This window comes from Dromiciops gliroides, chromosome 6 (genome assembly GCF_019393635.1).
Source record: "Dromiciops gliroides isolate mDroGli1 chromosome 6, mDroGli1.pri, whole genome shotgun sequence".
Taxonomy (NCBI): domain Eukaryota; kingdom Metazoa; phylum Chordata; class Mammalia; order Microbiotheria; family Microbiotheriidae; genus Dromiciops; species Dromiciops gliroides.
The window spans coordinates 138,412,275-138,434,692 of NC_057866.1; the positions used below are offsets into that span (position 1 = coordinate 138,412,275).

At 35.6% G+C, this 22,418-nt stretch overlaps 1 pseudogene; it reads left to right on the forward strand.

Annotated features, from left to right (window-relative positions):
- The first annotated feature begins 21,326 nt into the window (after positions 1 to 21,326).
- Positions 21,327 to 21,800, forward strand: LOC122732093 (annotated as a pseudogene).
- The last annotated feature ends 618 nt before the right edge of the window (positions 21,801 to 22,418 follow it).

Here is a 22,418-nt window from a genome sequence, read left to right on the forward strand (position 1 = left end):
TCGATCATTTTATTTTGGGATTCTTTTTTTAAAATGAAATTATTTTCTTTCTGGAGTGGAAGAAAAGGCCCTGAAAGCTCTGTTACTGCATTAGAAAAAGAAAGTCATGTGCTGTTTACTCAGAGGTAAAACTGATATCAAATTACACCAAGATAAAATCAGAGCCCCCTGACCTACTCAAGGCATAAAATGCATGGGCACTTTTCAATTCTGGTGCCTTCAGTAAGCTTTTAGCTTTAATAAATAACATAGGATTATGTACTTTGCCAAATATTGACTATTAAAAGGTATCTACTGATGGGCAATCAAACAGCCAGATATTGCTGCCATGATATTAACTCCCAAGTACATAAACATGATAAACAATTACATTTTGAAGTAGAAGCAAAACATTTAAAACAATCCAAGTTCATTTTCAAAATTAATTATAATAACAATAAAATAAAAGGTGTAAGTACTGGGAACATCTGACCTAGGTTATGTTATTTAATATTGTGCCTGAAGTTCTGACCTCTACCTTTTTTTTCCCCATAAATTCTCAGGGAAAGATCTGATCCTCCAGATCCAGAAGTACTACATCTCCCTGCTCCGTCTCTAAATATAAGGAGGATGTAGAATCAGCCTCCTGTCTTGAAACTATAGCACACTCTGGGGTCCCACATTACTAACACAGCATATCCAAAGGTGGGTCTGATCTATCTCCTTTTGAGTGATCTATATTTTTAATGTTATCTTCTAATGTAATTCTTCCCCAGGGACTATGACATACATTTTCCTTTTTGTTTCCATTTCTCTGATCTAGGAAATAACGGCTTGTTCTCCATCAAGGTCCAGGGTAATGCTATGTGGAAAAGTAACCCTGAGAAAAGCCCCATGCCTGCCACAGGATGTATAACATAAGTGAGAGGTTTATTTTACAATACAGTGTGTATTGTAAAAAATCTGTTGCAACTGAAATGTCATCAACTCTTAAAACTGGTTTCCAGTGCATTTTGTCTTCTGCTTAAGAGGTCAGTTGTCAATTAATAAGTAGCCATTAAACACTTATTATGTGCCTGGCTGCATGCTTAGCACTGAGAATACAGGGTGGAGGGTGGGAGGAGTCTCTGCTACGAAAGGGAGTATTCTAATGGATGAGACAACATGGTAATGCAAGACGTATACAAAAGTGATGTGAAAGGGAAAGGAAATAGCAGTTGGAAAGTGGGGGAATATAAAACGCCTCCTGTAGAAGGTTGGATTTGAACTTCAACAAGTAGACCCATGCTTGTGAACAGCATTGTCTTCCTCTGGAGAGTAGCAGCACTGTTCTATCTGGAATCAAAGATCCGAAGTAGGCTAAATGGGTGGAAACTACAGGGAGAAAGGTCTTTGCTCACTCAGGGGGGTGTGAGTTTATTGTCATTGGTAGTAGCAAGCAAAGCTACATACATTACCTCTTGTCAGGAATGCAATGAGAGTATTTATGCTTCAGGGGGCGGAGGAAGAGTCTGACCAAATAACCTCTGGGGTGGGCCCCCTCATTTTCAGACCAGTAATCATACAGAGCTGCCATATGGCTATGAAGTCTGACATTCCAAAACAGAAAAATCAAAATTATGGATTACAATGGAAAGATCTGAGGTGGGTGGTAAGTGGACTGCAGCATAATACTAATGATAACTTGGATGAAATAAGTAGCATACAAGTATTAGTGACATAGGTCATAGATTTGCAAGGGGTTTACCTTCCCCTGTTTCAAGCTGAGAAAACCAATATATCATCAAAGAGAGCTCTGACAGGAAAAGGAGGTGAACCAGTCATTTAAAAAGATGAGGCATGACAGATATGTATTCCAAGGGTTGTGCTAGTCTCTGGGGAATATGGAAAAGAATTAGAGGAAGTCTTTCAGGGTATTAGGAGATCCTTTATGGAGGATTTATGGAAGAATATGGATAAGAATCACACAGGATGAGAAAGTATGGATGAATTGTGATTCCCATCAATAGGAGGAATGTTCATGTAGATGAGGTGATTAATTCATCTCAAGTAGTGGGAAAAAGAAATAAACAGGGCCTTCTGGTTCCTCATGTGGCACCCTTTCTACCTCACCACAGCCATCAAAGCTTTTACAAACCCAGGGTGGAGTAATACATTTATTTTTCTTTTTTTGTATTATGAACTTGGGGGGAAAAAATCAACAAACACATGTATTTCCACTTACAAGGAATAGAAAAAGAGACTTAAATCTGAAACTGTTACATACATATAGCTTTTTAAAAAGAATATATTTAATATCAAAAGGATAGCATTTACACTCTTCTGCCTGTGTTCCTTGAACTTCCTTCTGCTTGCTTCTGTGTATTTTTACAATCTTTAATTGATGCTCTTTTCTTTATTATTTTTGATAGGTTTCCATACTTGTATAAATCCTAACCCCTAATATAAGTATTGTGTAACCCCACAAATAATACTTGTCCTGTGTAAAAGACCCAGAAATATAAGAGAAATTTCTCAGAAAAGTTCCCAGCAAACACTCAACAATTAAGGTGGGATTCGTTTGAGTCACTGTAAATATACACAGATTGCATCTTGCTTTCTTTATATAGGAAAGGAGATTGTTGGAAGGATAATACACTGGAGAAAAAGCTAAGAAATCAAAAGTATACCTATATGTATGATTATGTATACATATGTATGCTTGGATACACATATGCATTTGTATATATGTTTATGTATGTATATTAATGTTTATCCTCTAACAAGATATGTTGTCAGTATGACCCTGGACAAGTCATGTAATTTCTTAGTGTTCTAGGAAACTCAGAATATAAGTCACAGAGAAGTTAATAATGAATCTAAAAATTCATGAATTTCTATTGCATATAGTTTTAAAAACATATGTGTTAAATATTAATATGATTACACTAATTCTTTTCTGACAATATGTATTCCCTGAACTTGGGCAGAGAAATTTCTTACTGCAAACCCCCTGTAATTGTGGCCTTGTCCAAAAAAATATATATGCATGCATGCAGATACATATATGTATATGAACATATATATTGAAATTTACACATGCATGCTATATATTAATATGTGTGTATATGCATATACATGCATATATATGTGTATGCATATACACACATGTATACATACATATATATACATATACTGTGTATATGTGTGTATATAATTTGAGTACTATAGTAATTCTTCTGGGATTCTGAGACTTTTAACTACTACTTCTAGGTCTCATTCAAAGTACTGATGGCATTTGGGGATTTACAAACACAATTTATTAAGAACTGACTGATCCTGGCTTGATCTCCAATCCCAGGCCAATGAATTGCCTCAGGTTCATCATACTTTGTCAAATTCCAGCCTCTGATTACTTTGTGGATCTCCTAAAGATAATCTCATTACTCAGCTTACTATGTAAAAGAATTTAACAGGTGAAACATAAGGTAATTAACCCCAAAGGTTTTCAGCCCCACCCTCTGGATATTCCTAAGGCTTTCTATGGTAGTAACACTAACTCCTCTGCCCCAATTAAATACCTTAATTTTGTTATATTGATTGTGTTAATACTTTTCTTGTTGACCTGTTTGGGAGCATATCTGGAATTTGAAGACCCCCTGCTCAGCTCAACCCCATTTTTTATTTTGGACATTTACCACCAGCAGGAATGCATTGTGTTCCAGTCTGGACTCAAACTTGGAGGCTGGACCCCGGTGAGTGTGGGTGGGTCTCTCAAATTCAGAACTTGTGACCTTTTTTTCTTGAGTTCCCTTCTTCAGCATGTTCACCAGAAGGGAACTATGCCAGTTAAATGATTTCAAATCCTGGACCACGTTCTTGCAAATACTTGGAAAATTGGCAAAATGTAACTAAGTCTGACTCACAAAACTCTTGGCCAAAATGGGGTTCATTTGACTGCAGTAAAATTGATTTTTTTTGAGGCTTAATCTTGATTTAGCTGTCCCCAAGATAAAAAGCCCCAATGAAACTCATTTAGATGGCATTTGGAATCAACTAATCAAAAATCTGAATTTGGATTCTCCCTTCCAGAAAAGATAGAGTCAAAAAAAAGGGAGGGGCGTGGCAGGAGGGGAGGAAAATAAGACTTTTGTCCCTCAGAAAAAGGTCTCTGACTTTAAAAAGGAAAAAAGAAATTGCAGGAAAAAAATTAGAAAGAGAGGCAGATCATGAACCTGCAGTTAAAACAGCAAAAGAAGCAGACCCCTAGACCTCTTTCTTCTGTCAGAGCACCACACCTCAAACCCCAATATGATAAAATGTGTTTCTATTGCAAACAATCAGGTCACTAGAAGAAAAAGTGTCATAAATTACAGCATCAGACACAGCCTCCTTTTTCTTTTGATGGGGCACCTCAAAAAAAAAAAAAAAGAAAAACACACAAAAGACCAATTGATCTGGCTCAAATTAATGAGACTTTGAGGCCATAGAGGAGAATTTAGTTAGTGCATACAAATTATTTTAAGAGTCTTTACCACTACTGTTTACTGTTTTAGTGTTTGTGTTTGTAGAGTGCCATTTGTGTTAAAAAAAAAAAGTTCTGTGAGTGTGTGCCTGTCCCTGAGTAAAAAGAAAGCTGTTTTTTTTTTCTCCTTCCCCTTTCCTGTCCAAGCTAAGTTCCTTATCTTGCATTGAGTTATGCAACTCTCTGACACTAGAAGTGGAATTGTCAGAAAGGTAATTTACACAAAAAGGCAGTTATAGGGTGACTACAACTTGACTTTTTAACATGTTTTTAATAGATATGTTAAAAATGTTATTGGGAATTGATCTCCAATATTGCATATTTTAAATTTTGGTGCTTTTTAAAAAATTAATCCCAAATTTAAGGTTAATAGATCAGGTTCAATTTAAATCTGGGGAACTGTTTGGCTTCTCAGTCACCAGAGTTTTTATCATCATGTAAAAATGAATTTATTGATAATAATTGTCTCATATTGAAATGTTAATAGTTAATAGGACATATTAAATTGAGAATTGCATCATTTGGGAATATGTATACAATTGTAATTGAATTTATTCTAGTCTTATTTTAAGTGAAATGTCTTCTAACATTTTTTTTAAAAGTCAGAATTTAATGTGATATTTGCATTAAGACAAAGTGTTTAAAAATTTTATGTATCTGGAAATTTGTTAATTGCATGATCATAAAACAAGTTACTTCAGTTTATAAATCTAATGTGAATATATGATAATTATATACTAGTATACTTTTGGGTTAAGAGACTTATGTCAAGTACTAGAAACTGCTTATTTAGAAATTTGAGAGATATCTATAATGTTTGTGAATTCACAAACAAGTGATTTCAAAGTCAGAAACACCTGCGTTCAAGTAACATCTCTGGGCAAAATCATTTAACTTCTTGGTGTAAATAGTAAGAAAAAGTTAACAAATCTGAAAACTGGAGGTTTACCTAATAGGCTAGAGAAAGTTGTTCCACTTAGCTATGGTACTGCGTTTGACAGTATTTTTTTCTCAATAACTCTGTTAAGTAGTTTTTAATCTAAAGTCAGACCAATCATATACAATTGAAGTATTACATGCTTTTAAAATGTTATAGTAGTTAAAAACAAAGTTTACTGTTGTCTGTTTTGTAAGTTTCACAGGTATTTCAAGTTTCCATGTAACTAGTGATGTGGGATGGGATTAAGGGTCAAACTGATTTTGAGTCGTCCCAAAAGAATTATGACTCAGTGACTCAGTTTCCCAAGTTTAATTTTAATACTGTGAGTAACCACAGGGAGAGAACCAGAATAGTGGAAATGTATCTCTGGAATAGTGAAAGAAAAGACAGTTATATTTATAGTATGGATAAACTGATTATCAGTCTCATTATAATAATCTCCACCTTAGGGAGGTACAGGGGAGGGTTTATCCTGATTTTGAGTTCCTGGGGTCCTAAACAAACCCTTGAGGTGAGTACCTTTTTCAGTGGAAGTGTGTTTTAGGGGTTTACACATCATAAGGTGAATCTGGGTACAATTTGGCCTTTTCTGTACATGTCTCTTTCTGATTCCCATGCTTAGTTTCAAAACATCTTCATTTATCATTTATTCCTAGTCTAAGTTTCTATAGCCTGTCAATGTATCATTGTTATAGTCTTAGGCCTTCATGGCCTAGCTCCCTCTGTTCCTGTTATGGGTACTGATTGCTGTGGGTGAGAGAACCTAGCATCCTGATTTGTAAGTTATCCATTAAGTGGGGTCTGAACTCCAATTAGAGCTCATATCTGAATTAGAGCTTGGGTCTTAGGTTTTTCTTTTAACCCCTCCCCCCTTTGTTTTGCCTCCTAAATCACTAGCATTCAAATATTATGTTGCCTTTGTATATTTGATCCCTTTTAATTGATAGGTGCTTCAGTACATTTTGCTTCATAATAGTTTTATTTCATAACAGGATATTCATTTGGAATTGGTTTTATTACTATCTGGTGTTTTTGTTAAAACATGTTTATGCTATTTTAACCTTTTTCCTTCCCTTAATATTATTTTGTGTCATTATCAGGTTTACAAACTTCCATAGCAGTCATCTACTTTTTAAATGTTGTCCTATTACTATTGTTGGGGGGACTTATAACCTGGATGGTTGGGGGGAGGGGTGGAGCTAGCTCACCCAAAGAATTGGAGGCTCATCACAAATCTTGTAAAATAAAAAGAGATTTATTAAGAGAAATTAACATATGACCAGGAGACAGAATCACCATGAAAAACTCTCTCTGGGTAAGAGTAGACCTGGTCTTTTTGTATATTTAAAAAACAAAGAAAGGGGAGGGGATTACAAAGCAGCTAGGAGGGAAATGGAAAACTGGGAAAGGTCAAATAACTGGAAGGGGATTTTTGAATAAAGGGGCATCAGTAAAATATGCAGCCCCCATCCATCATCTTGCAGACCTTGGTATTGCTTATCAGCCCTCATCCCACAACACTATTACAGTATTTTTAGGCAAACTGCATTTTCATACCAAGTATGACTTATATCTGAGTCAACCTTAATGAGGTATCTTTTAGCCTTTTTTTTCTTTTCCTCCCTGAAAGGTATGATTACTGTTAGATTTAATTTCTAAATGAAAATGTAAAAAAGATGGCACTAAAAGCATATTATACTTTTCGATCTAGATGGCTAATGAGATTAATTTTCATCACTGCTTTATGTACCAATGACAACTCATTTTGAAAGGCCATAAAGTATCTTGTTCTCAAGATTTTAGGACATCTGATATCAGTCAATAGTCTCTATCTTGCAGGATTACAGATCTCTCTACTATCCAAACAATGTAACTATCTCCAGGTATAGAGCTCTCAACCCAGCCACTTTCTTCCTTGACAAAGAGGATGAGAACACTGACTATACTCAGGATCATGATTGTATTATAATTGCTGATTTTATTTTAATCCCCCAAGAAGATTTCCAAGAATTGAAAATAGAAAACCCAGATAGTTACTGCTTTCTAAATGATTGTTTTAAGTTAACTGCCAGGTATGCTATCACTGCTACTGAGGAGGTCATTGAGTAAGCACCCCTTCCTTTGGCAATGTGAAGCTTGAACTTGAGCTCGTGAATTAGCAAAAGGAAAATGAGTGAACATTTACACAGATAGCAGGTATGAGTTTGGGGTGGCATGTGATTTCGGGATATTATGGAAATGTCCAGAGTTCCTAACTTCCTCTGGCATTCCTTTTAAGAATGGGGCACAAGTCCAGAGATTTCTTGATTTCCTTTTTCTACCAGCAGCAGTAGCTATTATTAAAATGCCAGGACACTCCTGTGAAGATTCTCCCTTTACCTTCAGTAATGCTTTTGCTGACCTGCGTGCCAAACAGACTGCTCCAAAGCCCTCAACCCCTATTGGTCTGTCTTTCTTTACATCTGTTGGGCCTGCCCTCAAATTAACATTGACCCCAGGAGAGCTTGCTGCTGTCCAAAAGACCAGGTCCTGTCTCATCCAAGACAGGCTAAGAAGGGAAGGAAACAAAAAGGATAAAAGCTCTGGGCTCTGGTATAGGCCAAATGAATGCCCAGTCCTCCTGGATTCTCTGTGTCATCCTGTGATGGAATACCTGGACTCTTTAAGTCACTGGAGCCTTGACAAGCCACTTAGTTTTTGGGCTGCAAATATTGGTGGGAAAAATGAGATGAGGTGTACATGACATTTATCTACAATGTGAGATCTGTCCCAAATATAAAGTTAGCAAGTCCCTAAGACCTCCTCCCTCTCCCTGAGGCCCCCTTTCAAGTCTGACAGATTGATTTTATTCAGCTCCCACTCTTCTCTAGTTATGTTTGTATCAGTTATGCTCTGTATGTTTTCCCATTAGGTAAAGGCTATTTCTTGCAGGCAAGCCACAGCAATAGCTATAACCAAATACTTATTAAAAAGGATTTTCCCAACCTGCAAAATTCCTAAAGAAATTCACAGTGAAGGGGGAAGCAACTTACTAGTTCCATTGTATCCGAATTGTTAGCTGTGTGGCCAGTGCTTCAACATTAATCTGGGCTTACCACCCCCAATCCTCCAGTCTGGTAGAACATATCAATGGAATTATTAAGTTTCGGTTTGCCAAAATTTATGTATGATTTGTGTTGTCCAGGGCCAAAAGTCCTTCCCCTAGTTCTTCTGAACTTTAGGTCAATCCTTTTTGGTAAATGTTCTCTTTTCCCCTTTGAAATTGTCACCAAGCATCCTATGCCCCTCTTTTCTCCCTCCAGTGACTCCCTCACCATCAAGAGTTCCCTTCAGTCCTACTGCTGGGACTCACTCAAAACTTTTTGGGACTTTAACTACCTTGTTTCTCAGTCATCTTCTAAGGACCCATTCATGAATCAGTCTACCTTGCAGCTAGAATCCTGAGACTGGGTCTCTTGGAAAAGGCACCTATGAAAGGATTCCGTGCAGTGCAGGTGGAAAGGGACATACCAAATCCTGCTGACCTTTGCCACAAAAATAAAGCAAAGTTGAAAACTGGATACATCTCTTACCTGAAGAGGAGCTCCAGTCCCCACATGGATCTCCCAGTAACCCAGAAAAAGTAGCAGTTGGACCACTTTCCCAAAGACACCAGACATGAGCTGAGAATCCTGTGTTCCTTGCTCCTACTTACATTAATTTAAACCTTTTTGCAACCTATGTCTCTGTAGTCACTACTGAATGTACCCTAGCTATTCTTTCTTAGTTATCTAGTCCCATTAGCAAAATTCTTTTTTTTTAAGTTAGTAAAATATGTATAAAATCAAACCTGTCACAGAAAATAGGTGAAGGGGATCCTTAGTTATTCCTCTGTAAAGAATTATACTATATCACACTGTCTAGTTAGAATTAAAATGGTCCTCTAGTGGGTGCTAGAGAAAGTGACTAGGAAGTTGAAGACAGCCTCAAAGGGAGGAGATGGCTTAGAAACCTCTTCCTCCCAGAGCAGAAAAAAGACAAAAGCTTTCAGAGGATAGATGGGGTGACCACCTGAAAATAGAAAGTTCCTTTTGGGTGTGGGGTGGAGAAAGCTTGGATGCTTGTCATTCCTGAGAGTGGAGGGGGATTATTGTTTAGGAATGGTGGTCCTAACCTCTGGAGTTATCTCTGTCTCTTAGCTCAGATAGTAGCCATGCCTAACTGACTTTCCTGCTGTAGAATTTTATCTCGCCTTATGTCTTAGGTGTGTCCATCCTGATATCTAGTTGGTGAAGCCAAACTTTAATAGCCCCTTAATTCCTTGATATGTCTGTCCTGTTATGTGGTCACTTTTGATTTTGCTTCTCAAAGGATAAACTCCTTCTGAGTTATCCTAATGTCTGGATTCATCCTAATATCCTTATTTAGCCCATGTCAAACCCCCTTTGTAAACTTTAGCAAGATTTCGGACTCACTGCTACTTTTTCGTCAGCAACAGAATTCTAGAATTCCTCTTGACCTAGAGGAGGAAATGACAAGCGCAATTTATTAAGAACTGAAAGATCCTAACCCAGTCTTCAATGAATTGCCTGGGGCTGACCATATTTTGTCAAATTCCAGCCTCTGATTTTTTTGTAGATCTCCTCAAGATAATCTCATTATTCTCAGTTTATTATGGAAAATAACTTAACAGGTGACACAGAAGGTAATCAACCCCACTTACTGTTTTGTTGTTGTTGTGATTGTTGTTGTTTGTGTCCTATATAAATTGTTTTCAGCCCCACCCTTTGGATATTTCTAGCACTTGCTATGGGGTTATTACAAATTGTAACTCCACTGCCCCAATTAAATACCTTAATTTTGTTATATTTATTGTGTTAATAATTGTCAGGTTGACAGGATTATACACAATGTTGATGTTGGAGTATAGGAGAGGAAGATGAACTTAAGGTAGATAAACTATTCATGGAATATCTAGTTTGTATCACATACTATTGTTATCTACTGTGGATGAAATTATGTGTATGTATATGTATACATACACATATATATGTATATATGCATATGTGTGTATTTCTTTATATGTGTATATATATTAGATATATTTATATATATTTGCACATATGTTTAATATGTCTATCTGGCCTGCAAATATTTCATTAGGTCTTCCATCATACATCCCCTTTCCTCCCCTTTACCTCCTACCTTCTTCTAAATGTCAGACTGTAAATCTCTCCTAGTCATACTCACCTCATTCTATTGTTCCCTTTATCAGGATCCTAAAATATTTATCAACATCTTCTTGTGTCTAACATGCTGAACTTTTCAGCAATGTTTCCCCTAAAATTAGAAACAATGAAAAATATGTGGTAATATAAAATAACTGACTTTTTCCAAAAGACTTCTAATGAATTTTTATTAGGTCTGATGTCTAATTCTTATGAGGACCATTGTACTTTCTCTCAGAACCTAGGCTTGGAGGCCTTTAATTTTCAGGGTGAGGAAGCCCTCTAGTTCTGGCAAAAATCAAATGAGGACTTTATGGGTATAGTCATCTTGAAGTTTTGTCAATTAGATGTACTACACTACCAATTAGACAAGACGGAATTTGACCAACTATAGGCAGAGAGATATGGAGTCCTATCTTACTTCATTCTCTCTTGAGGAGCAATTAGAGAAGGATTCCAAACTCAAACCAGAGTGGTGCCAACACAGAGAAACCAAAATGACAATTTACCTTTATTTACGAAGAATTGAAACAATTTTAAAAACTTGCTTAAAATTGGTTGATATCAGGTAGAAGCATCTGAATCTGGTTGAAAAATGTGTTAAGTTCAGTAGTTACACATGCTGCAAGAATACTAAAAGAGGAGGAATAGGCAACTTATCTACACAAGGGCCTCAGATTGATTTATTTAACTTAACATTTCTTCCTAATACTTAGCATTCAAGAACTGAGAGATATGCATTGGAGACTGTCAGCATCTGAACAAAAAAGCTCCTTTTATCAACTGTCAAGATATTGAAGAAGTTTACCTGCATTATTGAAACCTATGGGAACAATCATTAGTTGAGATGTTAATCAAAATGGACATAGCTTTTTCTCCCGAAGGAATTTTTGTCCCTTTTTTGCCTTTTGTTCAAAATCAAGTTTACTAAGTAAATTGCCTTAAATTCTCCTAAATTACCTATAAAAAGAGACTTGTTCATCAATATGCTTTAAAACTTACAAGTTCCTTTCTTGCTCATGTCAGTATTCAGAGGCTGGAATTTAGATACTATAACACTTTGCTATAAGTTAATAATAAATTAGTATTAAAAATACCTGGTAGATTTAGTCACACTAAGTTAATTAGAATTCTCTTGGGGCCCTGCAGGGAGCTTCTGCTCTAGGATAATGGGGGAATCTTTCTTTTTGGCTGGAGGTCTCAATGGTGGCAGCAGGGCCAGGGTAGCTAGGCTTTTTCTTTCTGAACTCCATGTGTTCTTCCTCTCTCTTTTGCTAACTTCTAATATACTTTAACAAATGCTTAATGCCCAAAGACTGATGCCATAATCTTCTAATTTAAGGTAACCACATGTGAGATTGTAGTCATAACAGTAGATTTTAAACATCACAGTTTGAGAAACCATGAAGTGGAGTGCTGAATCCCAACCTTCTACTCTTCCAGTTGGGTAAGAAATTTTCCCCTATTTCCTATGTGCTTGTCCCTTTAAGGGTACTTTTAAAGGTACCCTTTAAGGGTTCCTGTCCCTTCAAGGTAGGACTAAATACCTAAGTATTTACTAAGTATCCTGTTTCTAATTTTAGCCTCCTACTTCTATGTGTTTTTCCCTTTACTTATTCACCCAGGCCAGGATTGAAATCATGTTTATGCTTGGTCCTTATGAATTAGAATATTCTATTCCTATTTTTATTTTTATTTTTACTTTTCTTTGTATTATAGTGAGGAAATCTTTGAATTAAAAAAAGGGGACTGATAATACCATAGAAATTAAAAATATCAAGAGGACTATAAATCCGAAAACATACCATAGAATACAGGGGTCTCCCCTACAGAAAATAATCATAGCATGGGACTCTTACAAGTTACCACTTCAACCAGGCATGAAAAAAACAAACTGTGTTTTATTTGGCACAAAAAGATATTTTAGCTTACTAGAGAACTAATGGTTAGAGAATGGATCTTTTGACTACTTAATATTGAAAACTCTACAAATGATCATGTACTTTAATTTACCCGAAGATTTAATTTATTGGAACCTAACAAGTAAGGAATTGACCAAAAGGGGGCAAAAGAGGGGGAATACAAGCCCAAGCTTGAAGGCAAGCCTGTCTCTCAGGCTGAAATGCCAACCACGAAAATAAAGAAAGAGAAAATTCACCTGTAGAGGAGACAGAGAAGATCAAATTCTTCCCCTTCAGGAGATCCCCACCCATGATAAAAAAAAAAAAAGGGTACTATTGTAAAGCTCAGAAACTACATAATCTTTTGGCCCCAAAGATTTAAGTTTATGGAAATGAGAAATTCCTAAATTTGATGAGGATCCCACAGCAGTTATCAGCCAGTTTGGGGCAATTTTCAGAGGATATCAGCCCCCTTGGAATGATGTCACTGATCTCATGGAAACCATATAACCCCCAAGGGAAAGAGCTGATATAATAGTGGCAGCAAACTCCTTAAAAGCATCAGGAAAAGTTGCTATTGGATGGCCTTTAGAAGACCCTTACTGGGACCCCAATATCCCTGAGCATTTTGATATGTTGAAGGAAGCAAGAGAAACACTGTTGGGGCAATGGAATCCTGTGCTAGCAAGACAGATAACTGGCAAAAATTTATAGATACAGTTCAGGAACCTAATGAAAGACCTAATAGATTCTATGACAGGCTGTGTAAGAATGCCAGACAATATGTTAGACTAGATCCATTAGATGCTAGAGATGCCCATGTTACAGCAGGGGATGTTATTTCCATTCTCACATCTTTTATTTTGTTTATATTAGTTCTTTGTTATATTAGTTCTGTTTAAGATATAGATAGACAGATATAGATACAGATACAGATATAGATATAGGTATAGGTATAGACATAGACATAGATATAGATATAGATATATACACATATGTGCATGTGTTAATTTTAAATAATAAAAATTGTCCATTTTATCTTTTGTTTTTCCTATCACTTGTTTGGTCATGAAGACTTCCTGTCTGAACAACATAACTACTCAAAAGAGAATGATGTATCATTTCATAAATGAATGAATATGAGAGATGATCCATAGAGTTCATTCATCTCAGAATGTATTCTTTCCTTATTTCTGTAACAAATCTGAGGCAATTTCAAACATTCCATTATTTCTCAAAGGCAATCAAGCCTCATTCTCTGTCTCCTATTCAACTCTGGAACCACTACATTGTCCACTTAAACAATGTCTGTCATGCAAATGCACACACATATACACATGTATATAGAGAATGGATCACTATATTATAAATATGTATATATACATATGTATATTGTACTTCACACATATACCTGTGCATATTTGGATATATATATATAATATGCATATGTGCATATATGTGTATATACACACAATAAATGATCCATAATTGAGCAACAGAAAAACAGTAGGGTATATTACCTTTGACAAATTATATATAGTCTTTGTAATAACATCAATCTCCTTGAAACAAAACCCTAAATATTTTTATATGGCCTTCTCTTGCATCTCTATGGCTGAAATTCATAGAATAACATAATCACTGAAGAACTAGAGTTAAATGCCACTTAAAGTTCAAACATCTGCTGTATATGAGTAGGCTACAATATATTTCAAACAAATTATGGTTCAAGAAAAACAACATAAAGGATATCAAAGAATTAGATCACCAGAAATAAAGATAGTTTTGTCATATAACAAGAGCAAGATATAATCATTGGTTCATTGCCAAACTATATACCACATTGGTATCCACAAAATGTCAAAAGATTAAGGTTTAAGGTGGTTTTCCATTGGCTAAAATGATGCATTTTTTTCTAGACTAGGGGATAGTAGATAAGGAAGAAGGATATCAAAGTCTAACTTGCTTTGGTTTCTTAAGATCTTTTAGTGTCATAGTCATAGTTATCTTTATTCCTGCTTTGTTGTCTCTCAGCTAAAACATCTTATAATTTTCTAAGCTCTAGCTGACTAGAAGTATAAGATACAGAAAAGTTAGGCCAGTGGTAAAATCACTTTATAAGACAGATTCATTTTTAATAAAGAATGGGATACATTATTAACCATATAAAACATTGTCCTTGTTTGTTACTAGTATTGTATGTTAACGTCTTCCTGTTAACTCAGCAATATCAATACTACTGATCTGTGATCTCATTTCTCCAATGATGTAGACCTCCAACAAGCCACATATTATTATTCTGTGTGACTCTTGTTCATATCCTCTCATAAATTCACCACAGTGGACCCATGAATCATTCTAAGGGCCTTCTTCTAGAGCTCTTGACAGTATATGGATACCAATGGAACATTTGAGCTGCTTATTTTGTTTGCACTTACTATATGATAGACTCAGATTTTCCCCAGTCATACAATACTCTAAGGATGTGATTTGTTACTTTCTCTATAATTATTCTTTAGTAACATTGTATAGGTTACTCAATGCCCTGCATATCTCTCCATTAACCAGAGTGACCCAAAATTTGATTCTTCAGCCCAAAAAGTATTCTAGACAATCATACAGTCACATATGTGTATGGGGTGCGTATAAAGAGGAAGATCTTTATATGCCACAATAATAAACCTGGAATTTTTATTGAAACTCTCTCATCCAAACACAAATTTAATTATACATACAAACTACAAAATAAGGAGGTTGGAGAAATCAGCTATAACAGACAGAATGGCTTATTCAAAACCTCTACATTTTCTTCTCTTCCTCCTACTTTAAATGAATAAAGTTTATTTAATAGCCCCTATCTTGCCTAAGCTAAAAAGCTTCATTAATTGCTTACAAACCAGATCTTCAAGAAGAGAAGTCTTAAAGTGGTCATTATTAGCATTTTCATGTCTAACTTGGGATGTTTATAACACCAAAGGTGATTCAGAGGCCACTAAACAAACAATTCAATGCTGGAAAATTTTCAAGATTCATGTTTTCCTCAAGAGTCATACTGCAGCTGTAGTGTGTTATATTATAGTATGAGATACCCAGCAATAGTACAATTCACTAAAAATAAAAAAGACTGATATGTATCTGTCATTAGACATTCCCCCAAGAGTAGAACTTTCTTGCCTTCTTATCATACATAAATTTCCAGCAAGGCTATATTCAGTTTACTAAATGAAGGAATCTCATTTACTGTGGGAATGTATACATCATTTCTTAACACACATACACACACACACACGCAATTCTCTGCAAAATATTCATTCCAAGTACCAGAATAGTTCCTACTATTATACGTTTTTTTTCTTTAACATCCTTATAGCAAGGAAACTAAGGGTTGGGGAAGAAAGGAGGAGGGGAAGAGAAAAGAATAAGCATTTACAGAGGGATTAGTATGTTTCAGGCACTGTGCTGAGTAGTTTTTACAAATATTACCTCATTTGGTCATAATAACAATGCTGTAGGGCAGGTGCTCTTACTTTCCTGATTTTATGATTGAAAACCGGAGGCAAGCAGAGGTGAAGTGACTAGTCCAGAGTCACAGAGATATTTGAGGCAAGATTTGAATTTAGGTCTTCATATTCTAGTCCCAGTGCTCTATCCACTGCCCACACACATTCATTCCATGATGCCAAAGCACTATTTAAGAAGGAAAAATTAAGCCAATTGTTTACTCTCTAAGACACCGGGATATTTATTAGGATGTTTAAAAATTTAATAGGTTGCAATAATGTCTTGGAAATTAGTCATAGACTTTACTAAGAAAAATAATGTTTAACACAAGTAAGCAAAGTTACATCTAAATTTTAAACTAAGGCAGAAGTTCACAAAACATGATTTAATGGCTCCTCAAAGTCCCTGAGAACTTTTTTTTTTGCAGGGAAGTAAGGGTTAAGTGACTTGCCCAGGGTCACACAGCTATTACGTGTCAAGTGTCTGAGACCAGATTTGATCTCAGATTCTCCTGAATCCAGGGCCAGCACTTTATCCACTATGCCACCTAGCTACCCCTAAGAACTGTTTAAGGTTCCAGGAGGTCAAACCTGTTTACATAATAATACTAAGACACTTTAATATCCAATATGGTAAATATCACTAGATTTAATCTACACAAACAAAGGTTGTTTGAGGGCAGTCCTCAAAAACATTTATGTGTAAAGAGGTACTGACGTGTAACGTTTGGAATGACGCCACCTGCTGGAGACTTACTGTAGGAAAGCTCCACCATGATGAGAAGGCCTCTGATCTAGCTGCCCCATAATATGTTTATTTTTAAAATAAATTAATAAATGGATTTGTAATTTATCCATTTTAATTTATAATATAGTAAATATCAATAGGTATAATCCAAATACACAAAAGATCTTTGGGGTCATCAACATCTTTTAAGAGTGAAATGTGGAGGGCAGCTACGTGGAGCAGTGGATAAAGCACCAGAACTGGATTCAGGAGGACCTGAGTTCAAATCCCACCTCAGACACTTGACACTTACTAGCTGTGTGACCCTGGGCAAGTGGCATAACCCTCATTACCCAGCAAAAAAAAAAAAAAAGTGAAAAGAGGTCCTTAGACAAAGAAAAGTTGGAGAACTATTGATCTAGTATGTCAAGATCATTTTGGATCCTACCTCTGTCATGTAGTATACTACCTATCCCTGTGTCTCCAAGAAGCTGTAACATGTGCAGTGACCATACCCTGGTAACAATAGTCTTGGCATATGGGTTAAACAAGGTTGAAGATAACTGACAGGCCTCAAATCTGTAGGTGAATTAAGAGGATGTCTACTCAAGGCATGTGAAGACTTCCCCCAGTGGAATAGGCCAGTGGTCTTGATTCTTTTCTTGCCTTTTTGTCTCACACTCTCTGAAAAGTGAGGTTGACAACTTTGTACAACTCTGCCTCATTTAAATCCAATTCATGCACAAGTCAATATATCATGTATTATGTCATTGGTCCTCTTTGAAAATGAAGAATGAAAAACAAGTCATCCCTCCCAGCTTTGTATAATTTCCAAAACTGATGAACAAAAACATTTAGACCTTAATTCAAGTCACTGATAGAAATGTTAAAAAAAAAAAAAAAGGTGGGTAGGAGTCTAATGGAGGTTCCTGGTACTAAAAACCTCTTGTTATGTCAAAATCAAACCATTATGAAATAATCTGAATATAGTGATCTAACTAGTTCTGAATTATTTTATTTTATTAATGTATATCTCTCTATATTCTCAATAAATAGTATGAGACTTTATTAAATCCTTTGCTAAGAACTAGGTAAACTATATACAATGTATTCCTCTTATTTACTCATTTATTAAAACCATCAAAAAAGTAAATGAGGTTAGCCTGGCATGACATTTTCTTCAGGTAGCCATCCTGATTCTTTGTAGTTACCACTTGCCTTTCTAGATATTCACCAATTATTTATTCAATGGTCCATTCTAGAATTTGCATTGTGATTAAAATCCTGGGAAATGTATTTGGAGACTGTTCTCTTCCCTTTTTTAAAAATTGGAAAATTGGAAATTGGACATCCAATTTTGTGATATTCCCTACTTTCCATGAGTATACAAATATCATTAACAATGGTTAAACAATCATATTAACCAATATAATTCAATACTTGATAATGTATTAATCTGAGAAAAGCAACCTGATTGATCAAAGGCAAATAGGTGTTCTAAAAAACAAGCAAAACTATAATTGAGAAGGTGTACCTTCTTTCATATTATCAGTTATTTTTTCATGCAGTCCAACTAAGCATCCCTTCTTCATTTTTCCTTTTTTTGCCCAACACATTTAAAACATCCACTTTTGTGTGTCATTGTTTAATTTGGCTGCCACAAGTAATTATGAACCTTGGCACTCCATTTTGTTTATATAGGACCAGGCCATTGTGTAATATTCGTGTGCTGTTGCCTGGCTTTTCTTCTATATTCTGTGTGTCCCTTTAAATCCAAGTTGGTAAATTCCCTCTTTATTCACAACATATTATTCAGTTTATTCTCATCATTGTAATTAACATCTTCAAAATTTAATTCTTCAGCATCTTACGTCCATATTCTACATAGATTCTTCCTCAAACATCCTAACTAACCAATTTCTCAACTTACTTCTCATAAACATAACCTCATAACCACCCCATTCAATTACACACAGTGTCATAACATAGAGCATGCCATCATCCACAATTTTTATCTGATTATGATAATTTGTAATTCCAGCTTTATCTCTGATTTATAATCCCATAATCCTATGCTTTCCCTCACTATGACTTCTAAAGCCTCTACCTCTCAGTTCTTTTTCAGGCCACCAGTCTGCATTGGCTATAATCTCTTTCCTTCCCCATGCTTATCCCTCCCTGTTCCCCTTTTGAGCCTTTGGTGAACTACTTCAAATCTACACTGTCCTCTTCATTCAAGTCCTTTAACTCCTTATCCTATTGGTTATTCTGGCACTGGCTTTGACGATGGGCCCTAATATTGCCCATGGCCTTCTGCCTTTTTTTTTTTTTTTTAAGAAATTCTCTGTGTGGAAGAAGCAATTTATTGTTCTTTCTCTTGGATTTCTTGGTTATTATTTAGCCAAGTGTGATTTTGTGTTTTAGATTCATTGGAAGAAGGCTATGGGAGTTGATTAGCCTGTCTTCATTTAGGCAGCCACCCTGGTTGTAAGCCTCAAATGCTTTAAAAAAATCATCAAATCACAAGTAAAGTAGAATTTTATATTCTCTTTGTTTTTCAGTTAATTGTGTGATGATAAGACATATAAAATTCTGTGGACTGTCACTTGTCAAAACCTATTCTTCCTCTACTAATATCCATAAGCATCCTCTCAAATCATATGTAGATTACAATGAAACATTTTATATGGATGGGGAAGTAGCATTAAGATCACTAGTTGTTATTAGTTCAGCAACCTTTTTCCATGATTTACAAGGACTAATTTTATTTTCATATTTTTGGTATCTTGCCCTCTTGAAAATCAGTGATTCAATGCCCTATAGACTGTGTTGCATATGACATTTATTTAATTAAATCCAACTCCTTTTCTTAACTTTATTCTTTTTAACTTTCTACAAAGTCTAATTCAGCATCTAGTTGACACAGTGTAAAAATTGCCATGACAGGGGTTAGGCAAACTCATTTTCATGAGTTCAAATCTGGTCTCAGATACTTAACTAGCTTTGTGACCCTGGTCAAGTCACAATCCTGTTTGCCTCAGTTTTCTCATCCATAAAATTAACTAGAGAAGGAAATGGCAAACTACTCTAGGATCTTTGCCAAGAAAACCCAAAATTGAGTCACAAAGAGCTGGACACACCTGAAAAATGACTGAACAAAAACAATACAACCCTAATGATGCCTCATTGGGTCTAGAGGTTTCCAGGGATTCTGGGACATAATACCAGCTGAGTATAAGTCATGTCATACTAGAAATGTTTATATTTGACGCTGGCACTAGCCCAACTAAGCACAGAGAGGCTCATCACTACTAGACTGGCACCATGATTATGAATTCTTTGGCCATGGAGATCCTTGAAGTCATTATAAAACTGACAGAAACATATCGAGAATTCATGATCCCAACTATATTTATCGTTTTTTATTGTGAAAAAGCATTTGCTGTAGTAAAGCAAAGTATTCTCATAAAAGCACTTTTCCAATTATTCCTATATCAAAATCATTCAAGACCCTTGAATAACATAATAGAAGTAAATTTGTTCAAGAACTCTCTGAACGTAATCAGAAGAGGCAAAAAATGGGAGATATGTGCTAGCCAAAAGTGTTCCCTAATATGATGGAAGAGATAGAAATTGAAGAAAGGTTCTCTGTGAATTGCTAAGTTCCCTAGATGCTCCAGTTTACAGATAACTGTGTGCTGTTTGCATTAAACCCTGGACCATTAGATAAGTTCCTAGACAAGACTTGTAATCTCTCAAAAGAGCTAGGCCTAACTATTCAGATAGATAAAAGTTTTGGATAGACAACTTTTAGAGCTTGTATACTAATACATAAAGCTAGGAGAGATATTGCTAATAGACAATGAATTGGGTTCAAGTTGAACAAGAAGGGGAGAGAGGATTAGAATATGTTTGGAAAAATTAAATGTTAGGATAAGAAGTCAGAGATTGAAATCTGCAATCACAGGTATATAAAAGGAGTACCCTGAATGTAACAGCGTACATTGGGGAAACAATCTCTTTCAACCTTGCCTTGAGATAAAGGGAAGGATCGATAAAATAATCCACCATATATAAGTTCCTCTCAATCCAAGCTCTATGAATTTCTGTGTCTGTATGGATAAGATAAGATTCAAAATTGAGGTATTGAAGTTTACAGTTAGCAACAGTGGAAAATTAAAATACAGCAATGCTAAAGTATAATAATAATATTTTATATGCTTTATAATCATTGTATCTCATTACCACAAAATTGTCCATATATCTGCCAAGTGAAGCAGTTTTACCATTTACCCATCTTTTGTATATATTTTTAATGTTATAAAAGTCAAATTAATCTTTAACATATCCAATTTTGTGTTACACAGTATTTATTATGGTACTAGTACCAATAAATAATTTAAAACATAGTTTGTAATATAGTCTACTACAGGCAAATGAAACATATTTACAGCATTAAAATTAGCACCTAAAAATTATTTCTATGATGCAACACTAAAAATCATATATGGATCAAATTATCTGAAAAATACCTCTTCCTCTTTGCCATCTTCCTGCCTCTCACAGCCATGAAGGTCGAGCTGTGCAGCTGCAGCAGGTACAAGATCTACCTGGGTCACGGAAGACGTTATGACTGCATGAACTGGAAGGTTTTCCAATTTTTGAATGCAAAATGTGAGTATGCATTCCTTTCAAAGAGGAACCCTCCAAAGATCAATTGGACTGTCCTCTATAGAAGAAAGCACAAGAAGGGACAGTCGGAAGAGATTCAAAAGAAAAGAACCCTCTAGGCTGTTAAATTCCAGAACGCCATCACTGGGGCTTTTCTTGCTGATATAATGTCCAAGAGGAACCAGAAACCTGAAGTTCGAAAGGCCCAATGAGAACAAGCCATCAGGGCTGCCAAGGAAGCAAAAAAGGCTAAGCAAGCAACTAAGAAAACAGCTGCATCTGCTGCAAAGGTTCCTACAAAGGCATCACCTAAACAAAAAATTGTGAAGCCAGTGAAAGTTTCTGCACCCCGAGTTGGTGGAAAATATTAATTGTCTACTAAATTGGACTAAGTAAAATAAAATTTAAAGCAGAAAAAAATTCTCTGAAAAAATAACAATTTAGGTATTTTAAAAATTTGAGATCAGGTATATTAATACTCAAGGAATTAATCCTTTGGAAATGAGGCTCTTTTATAATGAAGTTTGGCATATTAAATATTAAACCACTTTGCTGAAAAAATCACTATGGGCTTAGAATAAAGGAGTCTGGGAGGTTACTAAGACATATCTTCTCATATCTTTTCATCCTTGTGACTGTGGTGGCTGTAGAAGAAGATATCAAAGGACTATTTATAATATCAGGTAACTGTCAAAAAGCTTTTATGCCAAGGATATGTTACCAAGCTGATATAACCTGGGCCAATGGCATTGTACACAGATTGAGATTGGATGTAACTTCCTCTCACACCCTGCTTTCTCTCTCCACCTCCTTTGTTGCATAGATTATTATCCTAAGAGAAATTAGGATTCTCCCTACCTGAGCTTTGCAACCACAGTTGTTGTGTTTTTTTTTAATCTGCCCTCTCCATGTAATATGTCTAAAAATCTTTAGTTTGAAAAATGATAGATATTGGAATGATGGTGGGAATACATGCACAGTTAGTATTG